General features: G+C 49.2%; 2 protein-coding genes across 2 annotated transcripts in view; one reads left to right on the top strand and one right to left on the bottom strand.

Annotated features, from left to right (window-relative positions):
- Positions 1-14,454, bottom strand: part of LOC122541330 (macrophage mannose receptor 1-like) — a 93,673-nt gene extending 79,219 nt beyond the window's left edge. The window contains exon 1 of the mRNA XM_087979462.1: positions 14,235-14,454. The gene's annotated coding sequence lies outside the window, so the exon portion shown is untranslated. The remainder of the gene's footprint in view (positions 1-14,234) is intronic.
- Positions 1,120-18,237, top strand: part of LOC122541334 (discoidin domain-containing receptor 2-like) — a 213,279-nt gene continuing 196,161 nt past the window's right edge. The window contains exon 1 of the mRNA XM_087979456.1: positions 1,120-1,599. The gene's annotated coding sequence lies outside the window, so the exon portion shown is untranslated. The remainder of the gene's footprint in view (positions 1,600-18,237) is intronic.

Raw genomic sequence — 18,237 nt, 5'->3', positions numbered from 1 at the left:
AAACACAGCAGGTCAGACAGCATCCGAGGAACAGGAAAACATTCCTGATGAAGGGCTTTTGCCCGAAACGTCGATTGTTCCTGCTCCTTGGATGCTGTCTGACCTGCTGTGCTCGATGACTCTATAGTCTAGATTAGAGTGGTGCTGGAAAAGCACAGCAGTTCAGGCAGCATCCGAGGAGCAGGAAAAATCGACGTTTCGGGCAAAAGCCCTTCATCAGGAATCGAGGCAGGAAGCCTCCAGGGTGGAGGGTATTTCCAGCACCACTCTGATCTAAACTCCAGCATCTGCAGTCCTCACTTTTGCCTCTATGACTCTATATGCAGGCAAGGTAGGTGAGCCATGCTAAATTGTCCAGGGATGCCGTGACTTGGAAGTGCTGGTGTTGAAAGGAGTGGCGCTCAGAAAGCTAGTGCTTCCAAATATACCTGTTGGGACTATTACCTGGTGTTGTGTGATTTTTGACTTTACCCAGGAATGTGCAGGCTAGGTGGGGAAACACAGGACGCACGGGGATGAAGCAGGTGGGATGCTGTCCGGCGTGGGCTGAATGGCCTGCTCCCACAGCCTCAGGATTCCATGGAACAGCAGGGAGGCGAAGGGCCGAGCGGCCTCCTGTTTCCCCTCCACCTTTAATTGGAACTTTGCCTTTGTGGCTCATCACCTTAACTCTGCTTCCCCACCCTCCCCCTTTGGGCTAGAGGTTCCAGCTGTACCTTCAATGGACCCTGGGGGGTCGGGGAAGTGGGGGTGGTTGGGGAAGATGTCTATTTCCAGTCCTTCCTTAGCACCAGGTGGGCAGGGTGGGGGGGGGGAGGAAGAGTCTGGGTTCTTCTTGCTGCTATAACCAGGACACCGGTGTCCCTTGGTTGCATAGAAACGTCTGGCTGACTGGGAATAGGATGGCGGGGGGGGGGGGTGGCGGAGAGGGATGAGGTCAGCATTTGCAAAAGTCTCCTGATTGATGGAACCAAGAGGCGTCTTAATGAGGGAGGGGAGGGGAGAGGGGGTGGGGTAGCGGCTGGTGCTGATGAGTGTAGTAAATAGCACATTAATCCATTCCCAGTTATGCCCATGGGAGCAACCGAGCAATGCATTTGTTCAGCCTCAGAGAGAGAGAGAGAGAGAGAGAGACAAAGGACAAATATAAAAAGCAGTAAACGCCAGCACTGAGTTGCTGCCCAGCACCTGAGTGTCGATATAATTTTGTTGTTTTGCTTGTCCGTTCAGTTGATACCCAGTACCAGCCAGCACACAGACAAAAGGGCAGCACCGAGGAATACAGAGACGTGTGAATTAACTGTGCCTGCCTTCTCTCTCTCTCTCTCTCTCTCTCTTCCTGGAAACCTATGCAATCTATCCCCCTTTCTCTTTGTAAACTGGAATCCTCCTCTCTCCTTCCCCCAAGCACTTGATGAACTCGCCCTGGAAGCGAAGGACCGCGTTTGAGCTGTCTCTCCCGGACGTCAAGGGAGATGGGCAGAAGGTCGGCAGTCGCTGAGAGTTGGAATCGTCGCGATTTTGTTTGAAAACAAAAAAAAAGAAATTAAAGGAGAGAAAGGAAGAGGCTGTGGCCGGTTCCTGAGCCAATCCGTCCAGGTCAGTCAGTGCCTTGCCTCTCAGTCTGTCTACCTGCTAAGTGCAGGAACTGTCAATCTTCAAGCTGTCACAGAGTATGGGGAAAGGAGGGGGGGGGGGGGGGGGGGATCCCCTCTAAACCCCAGGTTTTGCAGCCTTTAGAAGTTCCTCCTCGACCAGCCACCACCCCCCCAACAAACTCAAAGCCACCTTCCAAATCGGAATTTGACAGTGTCCTTTTTGGAGGTGATGGGGGTGGGAGGGTCTGGGTGGAAGTCATTAGCTCCAGCGTTAACTCGTCCTAATCGAAATTTGTTTGAAAGTTGCTTTGAGAAAGAGCGTTTTTAAAGGGTTTGTTAATTGGTTCCCCCCTCCCCACAATAAAGGGTAAACATAGGCAGTGGTGTTGGGGATTTTTTTAAGGAAAAAGAACATGAACAGGAGTAAAAAAATGAAGGGTAACACGATCAAATCAGGCTTTGACCGTCCATGGGGTCAGAGAGCCAGGAGGTGAGGTTGGGGAGTTGTAGGTGGGTGACTTGTTCTGCCCCCATGGTCACATTTGACTGAGGAGTAGGCCATTTGGCCCCTCTAGTGGTTGCCTGCCCTGCACGGGCTCTCACAGCCTGGGGAGCACTCTGCAGGGTGCAGCTGTCTTTGCCACTGTTTCAGCTCTGCACAGCAAGAGTCCGTCAGCAATGCAGATGGCTCCACCCGGCTTTCAGGGATGTGATGAAGGGAGGGGACCTGTCAACATGAGCCAGGACCAGCTCGACCATGGTGGCTGTGGGAGGCTTCCGGCTTATTCAGGGCCTTGAGTGTTCATGCTCCCATCAGCGCAGCACAGTGCCTCCACCAGGGCCAAACCTGAATGTCAGCCTTGCTTTTCTTTGTGGGTCTGTGTGTCCAGAGTAAGCCCCCTGTCACACAAAAAAAAAATCCCTCCCCTCCCAAGGACCTGTAAAACATTCCTGTTTAGGATGCTTTTCAGAATCCCAAAATTGTTACTGTGTCTGCGCTGGTTCTCTGACCGAGTGACAATCTCTGCCCTTACCCTGTACCATTCCCATCCCAAATACTATCCAATGCCTCACTTGGCCTTGCCTCGGTCACATTGCCAGGCCATGCACTCCATTGGTCACCCACTTGCTGTGTTACTTCATTTGCACGTTACTTTTAAGTCCACGCCGTCTCATTTTCTCGCTCCTTTTCCGAGCGGGAACAACATCCCCCCTCTCCACCCCCCCACCCACTCCATTCAGCTCCCTCGTGGTTTCGCAAACCTCGGTCAGCTCCTCTCCCAGCTGCCTTCTCCCCAGGGAGAACAGTCCCAAGCTCTTCAATCTGACCTCTTCGCTGAAGTGTCAGATACCTGGAACCACTCCAGCGAATGCCTCTGCGCGCTCTCTCCAGTGCATTCACCCCTCTCCTATGACCTGGTGCCCACAGAGAGAGTGACTGTTGAACTGCACTTGGTAACAGCTCACTGAGTCATAATTGCCTCAGGTCATCTTCAGCCTGAGTCCCCTTATTCTCCCGCTTTGACTGTTGTCAGCAGAAACAGTTTCCGCTTATTTCATCTCGCCAAACCCCTCATTATTTTTGAACCTGTATTCAAACCCCCCTTTAACCTCCCTGCTCGGAAGTATAAAAGCCATAGACAAAGGAGCAGAATTAGGCCATTTGGCCCATCCAGTCTGTTCCCATCATGGCTGATATGTTTCTCAATTCCATACTCCTGCCTTCTCACCACAACCTTTGATCCCTTGACCAATCAAGAATCTACCTATCTCTGTCTTAAAGACACTCAATGATTTGCCCTCCACAGCCTTCTATGGCAATTAGTTCCACAGATTCACCCCCCACCCCCACCCCACCCAGCTGAAGAAATTCCCACTCATTTCCATTCTAAAGGTGTACGGTGTGTTCACTTTTATTGGGAGAGGGATTGAGTTTCGGGGCCACGAGATCATGCTGCAGCTGTAACAAAACTCTGGTGCGGCCACACTTGGGGTACTGCATACAGTTCAGGTCACCGCATTATAGGAAGGATGTGGGAGCTTTGGAAAAGGTTCAGAGGAGATTTACTGGGATGTTGCCTGGTATAGAGGGAAGGTCTTATAAGGAAAGGCTGAGAGACTTGAGGCAGTTTTCGTCAGAGCGAAGAAGGTTGAGAGGTAACCTAATTGGGATTTATAAGATAATCGGAGCGTTAGATAGGGTGGACAGTGAGAGTCTTTTTTCTTGGATGGTGACGGCTAGTACGAGGGGACATAGCTTTAAATGGAGGGGTGATAGATATAGGGCAGATATCAGAAGTAGTTTCTTTACTCAGAGAGTAGTAGGGGTGTGGAATGTACTGCCTGCAACAGTAGTAGACTCTCCAACTTAAATGGTCATTGGATCAACACATGGACAAGAATGGAATAGTGTAGGTTAGATGGGCTTCAAATTGGTTCCACATGGCAATGCAACATCATAGGCAGAAGGACCTGTACTGCGCTGGAATGTTCTATGTTCTAAAGGGTTCTCCCTTCACTCTGAGGCTGTGCCCTCAGGTCCTAGCCTCTCCCACGAGTAGAGACATCTTCTCCAGGCATCTCCAGGTATTCTGTAATCCTTCTAAACTCCATTGAATTCAGACCCAGGCTCCTCAACCGCTCCTCACATGACAAGCTCTTCATCCCTGGGATCATTGTTGGAAACCACCTGCGGACCCCGTCCCATGCCAGCACATCCATCCTTAGATAGGGGGCCTAAAACTGCTCACAATATTCCAACTCCGGTCTGACCAAAGCCTTATACAGCCTCAGCAGTATATCCCTGCTCTTGTATTCTAGCCCTCTCGAAATGAATGCTAATGTCGCCCTTGCTGTCCTAACTGCTAACTAACCTGCATGTTACCCTGAAGAGAATCCTGAACTAGGACTCCCATGTCCCTCTGTGCTTCAGATTTCTGAAGCTTTTCACCCTTTAGAAAATAATCTACACCTCTATTCTTCCTTCCAAAGTGCATAATCTCACACTTTCCCACTTGGTATTCCATCTGCCACTTCTTTGCCCACTCTCCTAGCCTGCCCAAGTCTTTCTGCAGCCTCTCCTGTTTAGGGGAGACAAGTTTTTTTTTTAAGTTAAATATATATATGTTATTCAAAAAAAATCTTCATATACATCGTCACTAAAACTGGTCGGTTCTGTAGAGTAGTGTATGGAGAAACAAACATTGGTGTTAGATTCTATCTAACAAACAAACCAAAAGCATTTCTTACTTGTCCAAGATTATATTTATGTGCAGGAGAAAGTGAGGACTGCAGACGTTCAAGATCAGAGACGAGAATGAGGTGCTGGAAAAGCACAACAGGTCAGGCAGCATCCAAGGGGCAGGAGAATCGACATATCAAACATAAGCCCTTTGCGTGGAGCCACAGAAAATGGGGGAGATGCTAAATGAATATTTTGCATCAGCATTTACTGTGGAAAAGGATATGGAAAATATAGACTGTAGGGAAATAGATGGTGACCTCTTGCAAAATGTCCAGGTTACAGGGGAGGAAGTGCTGGATGTCTTGAAATGGTTAAAGGTGGATAAATCCCCAGGACCTGATCAGGTGTACCCGAGAGCTCTGTGAGAAGCTAGAGAAGTGATTGCTGGGCCTCTTGCTGGGATATTTGTATCATCGATCGTCACAGGTGAGGTGCCGGAAGACTGGAGGTTGGCAAGGATTTAAGAAGGGTGGTAAAGACAAGCCAGGGAACTATAGAGCGGTGAGCCTGACCTTGATGGTGGGCAAGTTGTTGGAGGGAATCCTGAGGGACAGAATGTACATGTATTTGGAAAGGCAAGGACTGATTTGGGATAGTCAACATGGCTTTGTGCGTGGGAAATCATGTCTCACAAACTTGATTGAGTTTTTTGAAGAAGTAACAAAGAAAATTGATGAGGGCAGAGAGGTAGATGTGATCTATATGGACTTCAGTAAGGCATTCGACAAGGTTCCCCATGGGAGACTGATTAGCAAGGTTAGATCTCATGGAATACAGGGAGAACTAGCTATTTGGATACAGAACTGGCTCAAAGGTAGAAGACAGAGGGTGGTGGTGGAGGGTTGTTTTTCAGACTGGAGGCCTGTGACCAGTGGAGTGCCACAAGGATCGGTGCTGGGTCCTCTACTTTTTGTCATTTATATAAATGATTTGGATGCGAGCATAAGAGGTACAGTTAGTAAGTTTGCAGATGACACCAAAATTGGAGGTGTAGTGGACAGCGAAGAAGGTTACCTCAGATTACAACAGGAACTGGACCAGATGGGCCAATGGGCTGAGAAGTGGCAGATGGAGTTTAATTCAGATAAATGCGAGGTGTTGCATTTTGGGAAAGCAAATCTTAGCAGAACTTATACACTTAATGGTAAGGTCCTAGGGAGTATTGCAGAACAAAGAGACCTTGGAGTGCAGGTTCATAGCTCCTTGAAAGTGGAGTCGCAGGTAGATAGGATAGTGAAGAAGGCGTTTGGTATGCTTTCTTTTATTGGTCAGAGTATTGAGTACAGGAGTTGGGAGGTCATGTTGCGGCTGTACAGGACATTGGTTAGGCCACTGTTGGAATATTGCGTGCAATTCTGGTCTCCTTCCAATCGGAAAGATGTTGTGAAACTTGAAAGGGTTCAGAAAAGATTTACAAGGATGTTGCCAGGGTTGGAGGGAGAGGCTGAACAGGCTGGGGCTGTTTTCCCTGGAGCATCGGAGGCTGAGGGGTAACCTTATCGAGGTTTACAAAATTATGAGGGGCATGGATAGGGTAAATAGGCAAAGTCTTTTCCCTGGGGTCGGGGAGTCCAGAACTAGAGGGCATAGGTTTAGGGTGAGAGGGGAAAAGATATAAAAGATGCCTAAGGGGCAACTTTTTCATGCAAAGGGTGGTACCTGTATGGAGTGAGCTGCCAGAGGATGTGGTGGAGGCTGGTACAATTGCAACAATAAAGAGGCATTTGGATGGGTATATGAATAGGAAGGGTTTGGAGAGATATGGGCTGGGTGCTGGCAGGTGGGACTAGATTGGGTTGGAATATCTGGTCGACATGGACGGGTTGGGCTGAAGGGTCTATTTCCGTGCTGTGTGTCTCTATGACTCTATTAGGATGAAGAACTTATGCCCGAAACGTCGATTCTCCTGCTCCTCGGATGCTGCCTGACCGGCTGTGCTTTTCGACTCTATATTTGCGTGTATTTGAGACACCAGGGGGATGTGATAACTGAACGGACCCCCATTTACCTTCAGACAGACCTCAGACGGTGGACTTTCCCCACTGCCCCAAGCTTCAGTGCTTCCCTCAGCGCATAGTCCTGGACCTTGGGATGGGCCAGTCTGCAACACTCAGTCAGGGTCAACGCTTTACACTGGAGGTCAGTGAACAAGTCAGAAGAATTAAATGCAGGAGTAGACCATTCGAGGTGCTGTAGCTTGCTCCACTCTGCAATAAGGTTATGGTCTCAACTCAGCTTTCCGCCTACCCCCCCCCTATAACCATTAGATCATTTGTCCTCTGTCCATTCTCCCAATTGAACGAGGGGTGGGGGGAGGTGCAGGGTTGCTGTCATGGTAGGTATCAAGCTCTGTCTGACTGGCAATTGGCAACCTCCAACAAGTTGAGGGTGTCACATGGGTTGAGGGTGCTATCTTTTGACTGTGATATTAAACCATATCCTGTCAATGTACCTAAAGGAGGCGTGGGTGGGGAGAATAGCCAAGGTCTTTTCCCCAGGAGGGGGAATCCAACACTAAAGGAAATAGGTTTAAGGTGAGAGGGGAAAGTTTTAAAAGGGACCCTAGTGGCAACTTTTTCACGCACAGAGTGGTGCGTGTATGGAATGAGTTGCCAGAGGAAGTGGTGGAGGCTAGTACAATTACAGCATTTTAAAGGCATCTGGATGGGTATATAAATAGGAAGGGTTTGGAGGGATTTGGGCCAAATGGGACTAGAGTAACTTAGGATATCTGGTCAGCATGGACGAGTTGGAGCGAAGGGTCTATTTCCGTGCTGTACATCTCTAAAAGAATCTATTGGCCCATTCTGATGATTCTCCCCTGCGTTTATGCAAATATTTGTCCCTCTAACAGCATGCGAATAAATTATCTGTTCAATATCTCGTTTTTGCTGTGTGTGTGTGTGCGTGCGTGCGTGTGTGTGTCTGTGTGTGTTGGTGTGTATGTGTGTGTTGGTGTGTGTGTGTGTCTGTGTGTGTATATGTGTGTGTTGGTGTGCCTATGTGTCTGTGTGTGTATGTGTGTGTCTGTGTGTGTTGGTGTGTCTGTGTGTGTATGTGTGTGTCTGTGTATGTATATATGTGTGCGTCGATGTGTGTGTATCTGTGTGTGTGTATCTGTGTGCCTGTGTGTGTGTGTGTGTCTGTGTCTGTCTATGTGTGTGTCTGTGTCTGTGTGTGTATGTGTGTGCCTGTGTGCGTGTGTGTCTGTGTGTCTGTGTCTGTGTGTTTATGTGTGTGTCTGTGTCTGTGTGTGTGTGTGTGTGTCTGTGTCTGTGTCTGTGTCTGTCAGCGGCCAGCAATATCTAACATTAGGACAGTGGCAGTTCCGTTGGGTAGAGCCTAATGAGGTCAGAGGATGGTGAGTATATGGAATGAGCTGCCAGAGGAAGTGGTGGAGGCTGGTACAATTACAGCATTTAAAAGGCATCTGGATGGGTATATGAATAGGAAGGGTTTAGAGGGATCTGGGCCGTGTGCTGGCAAATGGAAGTGGATTATGTTAGGATACCTGGCCAGTATGGACGCGTTGGGCCGAAGGGTCTCGAGAGCATCTGTAGGACTCTACGTAATCATGGAGGTGCACAGATGGTCAACAAGGCAAACGGTATGTTGGCCTTCTTTGCGAGAGGATTCAAGTCCAGGAGAAGAAATGTCTTCTGCAATCGTTTGAGGCCTTGGTGAGAGCACAGCTGGAACACTGTTTACGGTTTTGGTCTCCTTATCTGAGGGAGAGAACTGTGCTATGTAGGGAGTGCAACAAAGGTTCAACAGACATCATCCGGGAATGGCAGGGCAGGCTTATGAGGCAATGTTGAATCAGTTAGGATCAGACAAAGGATGCTCTCCTCATATTGTGGGGCTACCTCCCTCTTTGAATGAGGGAGGGGGGTGGGGGGAGGCGGGGTTGGGTAGGTCACACACAAGGTAAACCTAAGTGGCCTTCCCTGTTGGTGCTGTGGGGCACTGACATCCCCCAGATCTCGCATCCATGCAGCCCGGCTCCGGAGAGACGGCGCTTGTCCTGAGGCTTCGAACGAGGTGGAGCAGTGCCAGGGAACGCCAGGGATCCAGCGAATATCCAGCGAGCTGATGAGACGTTCCGGGAACGGCCCGGTGGGGCGGAAATCGTGGGAGGCGCCATGTTGGGGAGGGCGGGGTTGGTCACTGAGGAGGCGGGTTTGGGAAGATGGGTTGAGAAAGCCTGACCGGGCTTTGTGGTGACCAAACCCTCCAAAAGAAAAACTCCACGCGACCTGAACCGAACCAACAGGACGTGGGAGTTAACCCACTCCTCTGTCACCAGCGAAGGGGTAATTCACGAAAATATACGTCCGGGGTGCCACTCATTTGGGAGCGGCAGAGAACACTGGACCATGAGACTGCCTTTGCAAAGGTGGCATTGCCAGTGTAGTCGAGGGGCACGCAATCCCAAGATGCAGTGGCCTGAAATGTATCCCTCGTTGACAGTGAGTGATGGGGGACAGGTCAGTCACCTCCGACTCCTCCACACTAGAACAATCCACTCATCCCAGGTAATAGTCCGGGTTGGGAAGGGGAGTGGTTGTAGGGAAAGGAGGGGCGCTGATGATGAGCCCCTCAGAAAGATGTTGTCCCAGCCACAGCCAATTGGAGCCAAACCTCGATGTAACATTTGCCCAATCACCATCCTGCTCCCAGAAACCATTCTGATTTGATTTCTTGTTGTCCCATGTCCCTGCGTACAGTGAGAGGTTTTGTTTTGTGCACAATACAGGCAGATCATACCATACAAACTGCATCAGGGTAAAAGAACAGAGCAGGGGAGAATACGATGTTACAGCTGCAGAGAAGGTACACAAAGGATGAGATCAACATTAGATTTAAAATTAGTTAGGTCCGTTCACATAACTGAACAAAGAGATCTTGGAATGCAGCTCCTTGAAAGTGGAGTCACAGGTAGATAGGATCGTGAAGAAGGCGTTTGGTATGCTTTCCTTTATTGGTCAGAGTATTGAGTACAGGAGTTGGGAGGTCATGTTGCGGCTGTACAAGACATTGGTTAGGCCACTGTTGGAATATTGCGTGCAATTCTGGTCTCCTTCCTATCAGAAAGATATTGTGAAACTCGAACTGGTTCAGAAAAGATTTACAAGGATGTTGCCAGGGTTGGAGGGTTTGAGCTACAGGGAGAGGCTGAACAGGCTGGGGCTGTTTTCCCTGGAGCGTCGGAGGCTGAGGGGTGACCTTACAGAGGTTTACAAAATCATGACGGACATGAATAGGGCAGATGGACAAGGTCTTTTCCCCGGGGTGGGGGAGTCCAGAACTAGAGGGCATAGGTTTAGGGTGAGAGAGGAAAGATATGAAAGAGACCTAAGGGGCAACGTTTTCCATGCAGAAGGTGGTACGTGTGTGGAGTAAGCTGCCAGAGGAAGTTGAATCTGGATGGGTATATGAATAGGAAGGGTTGAGAAGGATACGGGCCGGGTGCTGGCAAATGGGACTAGACTGGGTTGGGATATCTGGTGGGCATGGACAAGTTGGACTGAAGGATCTGTTTCTGTGCTGTACATCTCTATGACTCTATAACTGCAAGGAAGAAGGTGTCATTGTATCTGTTGGCACATGATAAGCGTTTGTACCTTCTACCTGACGGAACAGATTGGAAAAGATTATAACTGGGGGGTGGTGGGGAGGTGGTGGGACGTGTCTTTGATGATGCTGGCTGCCTTCCCGTGACAGTGGGAAGTGGAGATGGAGTCAATGGGTGGAAGGTTGGCTTGCCTGATGGACTGGGCTGTGTTCACAACTCTGTAGGTTCTTATAGTCCTGGGCAGAGCAGTTGCCATGGCAACCTGTAAATCACCCACATAGGATGCTTTCTGTGGTGCATCTGTAAAAGTTGCTGAGGGTCATGTTGGACGTGCCCAGTTTCCTTAGTCTCCTGAGGGAGTGGAGGTGTTGTCCAAGCAAATGGAGCACAATATGTTCATCGCCACACACAATCTCACACGCAGTGACACTCTCACACACATACACACACACCCATAACTCCCCCGCGCACACTCATAAGGGGGACGTGATAGCCTAGTGGTAGTATCGCTGGAGTGTTAATCCAGACACCCAGGTAATGTTTCCAGGGACCAAACTTTAATCCTGTCATGGTAGATGGTGGAATTTGAATTCAATAAAAATCTGGAATTAAGAGTCTAACGATGACCATAAAACCATTGTTGATTGTTGGGAAACCCCATCTGGTTCATTAATGCCCTTCAGGGAAGGAAACTGATATCCTTACCTGGTCTGGCCTACTCGTGACTCCAGACCCACAGCGATGTGGTTGACTCTTAACTGCCCTCTGGGGCAATTAGGGATGGGCAATAAACGCTGGGCCTAGCCAGCGACACCCTCATCCTGTGAATGAATTTTAAAAAAGACCTTCAGCAGCAGTGAGGAGGAGGGGTACTGGCAGGAGGAAAGAGGGCGTTGAGTGCTCGATAACACTGGGATAAAGCTTCCTAGCTCGGCTATACTGCACAGTTGGTTCGGGGAGCAAAGGGTCCCTTTCCATCCGAATAGCCGGCCAACTTTCCATTGGCCCACTCTTCCTAATTCCACAATTCGCCGCGCAGTATTCTTGAATTTCCGCCACGACCCCCAAAGCTGCCTCCAACTCGTGGGAACGTGAGGAACGGAGAACTTCCTTAAAAGTGGGGGGGGGTGGAGAGGGGAGGGGAGGGGAGAGAAAACACAGATGTTGGGACGGCAGCTAAAGAAGACAACCTCAGAGTCCCCCAAGTCCGGAAACGGGCCTTTCAGCCCATCGAGTCGACACCGACCCAGCAGGAAGCATCCCACCCAGACCCAAACACAACCCCCCCCACCATCCCTGCATTTCCCCACGGCTGACCCACCCAGCCTGCACATCCCTGGACACTATGGATAATTTAGCATGGGTCGATCCATCCTAACCTGCAGATCCTCTGGAAACCCGAGCACCCGGAAGAAACCTCACGCGCAAACCCCATCCCGACAGTCGCCTGAAGGTGGGATCAAACCTGGGTCCCTGGCTCAGTGAGGCAGCGGTGCTAACGGGCCCATCATGCTGCGGGAGGGAAAGCCCTCCACACCCAACCCCCCCCCCCCCCACCCTCGGGATGTCCCATAGCAGGCGGCAAGGGGAATTTGCACCACATCTTGGAACTCAATTTAATTTTCTTTTGGAGAGCGTCATAAAATCTGAAGCTTAAATCCCGGGACAGTTTGAAATTCCTGTACAGGCTGAGAATGCTCTGTAACAGGTTTTTCACGCACAGGTAGCCTTTGGGGGTTTGGACGAGCTCCACGTGAGTCAAGATAAACCGCACAGTGCAGAGCCATGTTTTTGGTGTGTGAATGGAAACAATCGATTAACTCCCATAAGCATGACGGACCACTTGGCCGTGGCTGCAGGAGGGAGCAGCCATCATAACAGACAGGACTGAGATGAGGAGGGTGGTGCATCTTTGGAAATCTATGTCCCTTTAGAGTCTCCATCATTGAGTAAATTCTACAGTGAGACTGATTCGAGAGGAGGTGATGGCCTAGGACTGTTATCGCTGGACTGTTAACCCAGAGGCCCAGGTAAATTTCTAGGGGACACAAATTCAAATCCTGTCATAGCAAATTCTGGAATTTAAGTTCAATAAACATCTGGGATTAATGATGACCATGAATCCGTTGTTGGAAAAACCCATCTGGCTCACCAATTCCCTTTAGGGAAGGAAACTGCCATCCTTACCTGGTCTGGCCTACATGTGGCTCCAATTGCCCTCTGAGTAATTAGAGATGGATAATAAAAAGCCCACTGTAACTACCCTCTGGGATGGACTGGAATGCTGTCCCAGCCAGTGACGCTCTCATCCCGTGAATGAATTTTTAAAAAACATCAAGGGTATGGGGGATAGTGAAGGAAAGCAGATTTGATGCTGACCTTATTGGTGGAGCAGGCTTGAGGCCTACTCCTGCTGCTGCTTCTTATGTTATATTTGTCCTCACAGCGCCACAAAGTGGAGCCATTCCTATGCCTAAACGGGATGCTAAAACATTTGCTATCGACATTCAGTTTAAGAAAGGAAAGGAAACTATAAGATAATGAGCAGTGAAAAAGAAAGGATACAATCTTCCTTTGGCCTTCTGAGTGAGCAGTCTGGCTGCAGATGGAGATTATCGATGACTTGGTGGGCCGATGCAAAAGTCAAAGATTTTCAGTTCACTTACACTGCCATACGTTTCGGTACAGTGTCATGCACTGACTAAGGTGTTTCCAATACAAAAACAAAATATTGCGTTCATATAGCAACCCCCCACCCCCACCCCACAATCTCGGGGGAACTAAAAACACTCTGCAGCCAATGAAGTACTTTTTGTTTGTTAAGTGCCGTCACTAATTTAACATGGGAAAGGCCATGGCCAATATGTGCACAGAACGCTCCCTCCCTTCAAATGGCAAGACAATAATGACCACATGGTTTGTTTATGTGGGGAAATGCTGAGGGAAGGTGGTCAGGGCATCATCAGTGGGAATTCCCACTGCTCTTCCATCAAGTTTCGGGCATCAGATTACTTTTGCCTGCGTACTGAATGGACACCTCCATTCAACACTGCATAGAGTCATTGAGATATACAGCAGGGAAACAGACCCTTCAGCCCAACGTGTCCATGTCGAACAGATATCCTACCCTAATCTAGTCCCATTTGCCAGCACTTCGCCCATATCTCTCTAAATCCTTCCTATTTATATACCCATTCTTTTAAATGCTATAACTGTACCAGCCTCCACCACTTCCTCTGGCAGCTCATTCCACACACACACAGACACAGACACACACACACACACACACACACACACACACCACGCTTCGCGTGAAAAAATTGCCCCTTGGGTCCCTTTTAAATCTTCCCCTCTCACCATAAACCTCTAGTTTTCGACTCACACAAGCTGGGAAAAGACCTTGGCCATTCACCCCATCTATGTCCCTCCTGATTTTGTAAACCTCTATAAGGTCACCCCTCAGCCTCCAACACTCCAGGGAAAACAGCCCCAGCCTGTTCAGCCTCTCCCTGTAGCTCAAACCCTCCAACCCTGGCAACATCCTTGTAAATCTTTTCTGAACCCTTTCAAGTTTCACAATAGGAAGACGAGAATCACACACAAAATTCCAACAGTGGCCTAACCAATGTCCTGCACAGCCACAACACGACCTCCCAACTCCTATAGACCACACGCTGCCCAATAAAGGCAAGCATACCAAACGCACAGGTGGGTGGGACTAGTTTAGTTTGAGATTATGAAACAGCATGGACTGGTTGGGCCGAAGGGTCTGCTTCTGCGTGGTCTGACTCTATGCAGGCCCTGCACTTGAGCCTACCTCCAGGTCACAGGAACATCCCTGGACTGCTGAGCTGGGAGCATAATCAAAAGGTCATTCAGTGCCCACCCAACCTCTTCCACGTGTCCTGCAGCACCAGGGACCTGGGGTCGATTCCAGCCTCGGGTGACTGTCTGTGTGGAGTTTGCACATTCTCCCCGTGTCTGCGCGGGTTTGCTCCAGCTTCCTCCCACAATCCAAAGACGTGCAGGTTAGGGTGAGTTGGCCATGCTAAATTGTCAATAGAGTTAGGTGCATTAGTCAGGGGTAAATATGGGGAATGGGTCTGGGTGGGTTAGTCTTCGGAGGGTCAGTGTGGACTAGTTGGGCCGAAGGGCCTGTTCCCACACTGTAAGGAATCTAATCCTACCAGCCACGGTTAGTGTTGCCCCCTATCTATCCCCATTGCTGAGTGCAGTCAATCTCTCAATCCCTGCATATGCATTGTCAATGGTGTCCCCAGCATTATTTGAGGGAGTAAGTACCAGTCACTACCTTCCCCCCCCCCCCCCCCCACCACCACCTCCGCCGTGGTGGGGTTAGGAGAGATCCTGGCTAAGTGGACTGTCCAGCTCTAATTGTCAGTTTCTCGCACTGTTTTTAGTTCTGGACCCACCCACGCAGAATGAAATATTTTCTCTCTTATCCTACCCTGTCGAATCTTTTAATCGTCCAAATTCACCTCGCTGAGATCATCGCCTCCCAGCAGCTCCGTGCTGGTGAGAATTCCAAACTGGTCTGTGCAAACACAGCCCCTGCTCGGTTAACCCTTCTGTCCCCAGTATCGCTCCGGTCCAAGTTTTATTTTGTCATTGTCTCGACATTCCCAAATCTTACAACTGCAACAAACGTGAGGTTAAAAAAGGAAAGCTCAGTCGCAGCACATTAGCCTCTCCTGTTTCCCCTCCCCCAATTTCTAACTCTCTCTCTCTCTCTCTCTCTCCCCCTTCTCACACTGACTGGGTAAATTTACTGTCAAAAGGAGGAATATGGAGCTGACAGATCCCCTCTCTCTCTCTCCCCCTTCTCACACTGACTGGGTAAATTTACTGTCAAAAGGGGGAATATGGAGCTGACAGATACTGTCTCTCTCTCTCTCTCTCTGTCTCACTGTCTCTCTCTCTCTCTCTCCTTCTCACACTGACTGGGCAAATCTACTGTCAAAAGCAGGAACATGTAGCTGACAGATCCTGTCTCTGTAAGACTTAGCAGAGCAAAGAGAAGGAGACTGCTTAATTATCCTGGAGGTGAGGTCTGTCTCACTTGTCTCTAAGCAGCGTTGAGCTTTCACAGCGGAGGTTTGTTGAACTTACTCACTGTAGAACCACACAGTTAAACCACTCTCAGAGTCTCGTGAGCTGCTCTGAGCTCCGTGTTATTAAGAGGATACTGAAGCCCTGGAGAATGTGCCAGAAAAGACTGACAGTGCTGTTAGCAGATTCTCAATTGCAGGAAGAGACGGGACAAGGGGGAGAGCTGGCCTCTTTGTCCCTGGAAGACTGAGGCGTGATCCCACCAGTGTTTCAATATCAGCTCAATTGAGAGCATGTGCTCTCAGGGCGTTGAGGTTCTGAGTTCAAGTTCCCACTTCAAGAATTCGACTTGAACATCTGGGCTTCTGGGCCAGTGGCAGTGCCAAAGGATTTACTGTACTGTCAAACTGGAAAATGAGCTTGCAAGCTCTGGAAGATTCAGAGAGATTTGTTTTGTGAAGGGGTGTGATGTATCCCAGTATCTAACAGATATTTATCCTTCAATCCACATTGCAATATAACATGGGAGTCAGACAGTGCAGAAACAGACCCTTCGGTCCAACTCGTCCATGTCGATCAGGTTTCCCAAGCTAAACTAGTCCCATTTGCCAGCGCTTGGCCCATATCCCTCTAAACCTTTCCTGTTCATGTACCTGTCCAAATGTCTTTGAAATATTGTACCTGTACCTGAAGTTATTGCTACCTCGGGGGCTGACTGGACCTCCCAGTCAGTGCCCATTTCAATTCCCCCCAACCACGCCCTTTCTGACATCACCATCCTTGGCCTCCTCCGTTGCCAAAACGTTGGAGGAACAGCACCTCATCTTCCGCCTGGGCTGCCTCCTGCCTGGAGGACTCAACATTGGGTTCTCCAATTTCAAATAACCTCCCTCCCCATCCTCCGACTCCCTTCCCAGCCCCTCCCCCGTCCCTTCCACTGCTCCCTGCCAGGTCGTACCCTCTGCCTGTCTTCACCTATCCCCTACTTCACCACCCTGCCCCCACCACCACCTTCATCTGCAGCTCCCCCTCACCCCCACCCCCAGTCCTGAAGAAGGGTTACTCCTGAAACATTGACCTCTCCACCTCCTGACGCTGCCTGGCTTGCTGTGCTCTCACAGCCTCCTGCTTGTCTACCTTGGATTCCAGCATCTGCAGTTTTTTTCTGTCTCTGGCAGTTTAGTCAGCAGACGAACCAGCCTCTGTATGAAAACACTGCCACTCAGGTCCCTTTTAAATCTTTCCCCTCCCACCTTAAACCCATGCACTCTAGCCTTTAGACTCCCCTACCTTAGGGAAAAGACATTTAATGTTCACCCGATCCATGCTCCTCATGATTTTATAAACCTCTATACGGTTAATAAAGTTACAAATCACACAACGCAAGGCTATCGTCCAGCAGGTTTATTTGGAAGCACTAGCTTTTGGAGCGCTGCTCCTCCATCAGGTGGTTAAACCTGTTGGACTATAACCTGGTGTTGTGTGATTTTTAACTTTGTACACCCCAGTCCAACACCGGCATCTCCAAATCATGTCTGTGGGGCCACTGCTTAATCTGCTATGCTTCAGTGGAAAATAAGTCCCGGCCTATCTAGCATCTCCTTATAAGCCAAACCTTCCAAACCCTTGTAAATCCAACCTGCACCCTTTCCCAATGTAATCATATCCCTGCTACAGCAGGGCAACCAGGACTCTACACAGTTGCAACATCACGTCCCAATTCCTGTACTCAATGCGCTGAAGGCAAACGCATCGAACGCCTTCTTCACTGCCCTGCTTACCTGTCGCTTGTTGTACGTGGGAACTTGCTGTGAGTAAGTTAGTTGTGCAGTTCAATGTGTTGACTAAAACATTCCTTGAGACATTCTTGAAAAAATATTTCACGGGATGTACGCATCATTGGTCAGGCCAGAATGTAATGTGCAAATTGTCCCAGAGAAGGCGCCATTTTTCTTCAACCCCGTTCCCCCAAAAAACGTAGAGAATGGGAGCAGGTGTGGAGGCCACTCTGTCCTTTGAGTCTGTTCTCTGGTTAGGTTTGGTCATCCAACAAAGTATCCTGCTCCCACTTTCTCCCCATACCCTTTGAATTGTGTCAAACTCCATTGCAATCCGTTGCATCCACCCGGAGTGATTTTGGAAAGGGAAATCTGACATTTTGATCCAACGGCATCCATTGGTCATGGGAAATGCTGAATGAGGGCAAAGTTTTCTTTCTTTTGAAAATGTGGACGGTTTTGGTAGGGTAAATGGGAAGAGATGTTTCTAATTGTGAGTAAATCCAAAGCTAAGGCGTATTGGCCTAAGCTAGTCACTAATGCCTCCTATAGGAAATTATCCAAAGATGGAAGAGAACATGGAACATGAGCACAAAGAGTAGTTGAGGCAAATATTTGAAGTGCATTAAAGGGAAAGTTGAGTAAGCATACAAGGTGGAAAAGAATGGAAGGTCAGGGTGAGAAGTGGGAGGAGATTCACGCACAACTTATAGACCGGCATGAATTAGATTAGATTAGATTACTTATTGTGTGGAAACAGGCCCTTCGGCCCAACAAGTCCACACCGACCCGCCGAAGCGCAACCCACCCATACCCCTACATTTTACCCCTTACCTAACACTACGGGCAATTTATCATGGCCAATTCATTAATTAGGCAGATGGCCTTGGGAAAGGCTTGAAATACTCAGTAGGTCTGGCAGCATCTGTGGAACGGGAACTGTTCAGAGTCAAATGTGAACGAGGTGGGTTT

The sequence above is a fragment of the Chiloscyllium plagiosum genome, unplaced genomic scaffold (assembly GCF_037043375.1).
Source record: "Chiloscyllium plagiosum isolate Xiang-an unplaced genomic scaffold, Cpla_swu_hap1 HiC_scaffold_35, whole genome shotgun sequence".
NCBI lineage: Eukaryota > Metazoa > Chordata > Chondrichthyes > Orectolobiformes > Hemiscylliidae > Chiloscyllium > Chiloscyllium plagiosum.
Note: the sequence above shows the minus strand (reverse complement) of the source record. Positions and strands in the feature narration are given on the sequence as shown.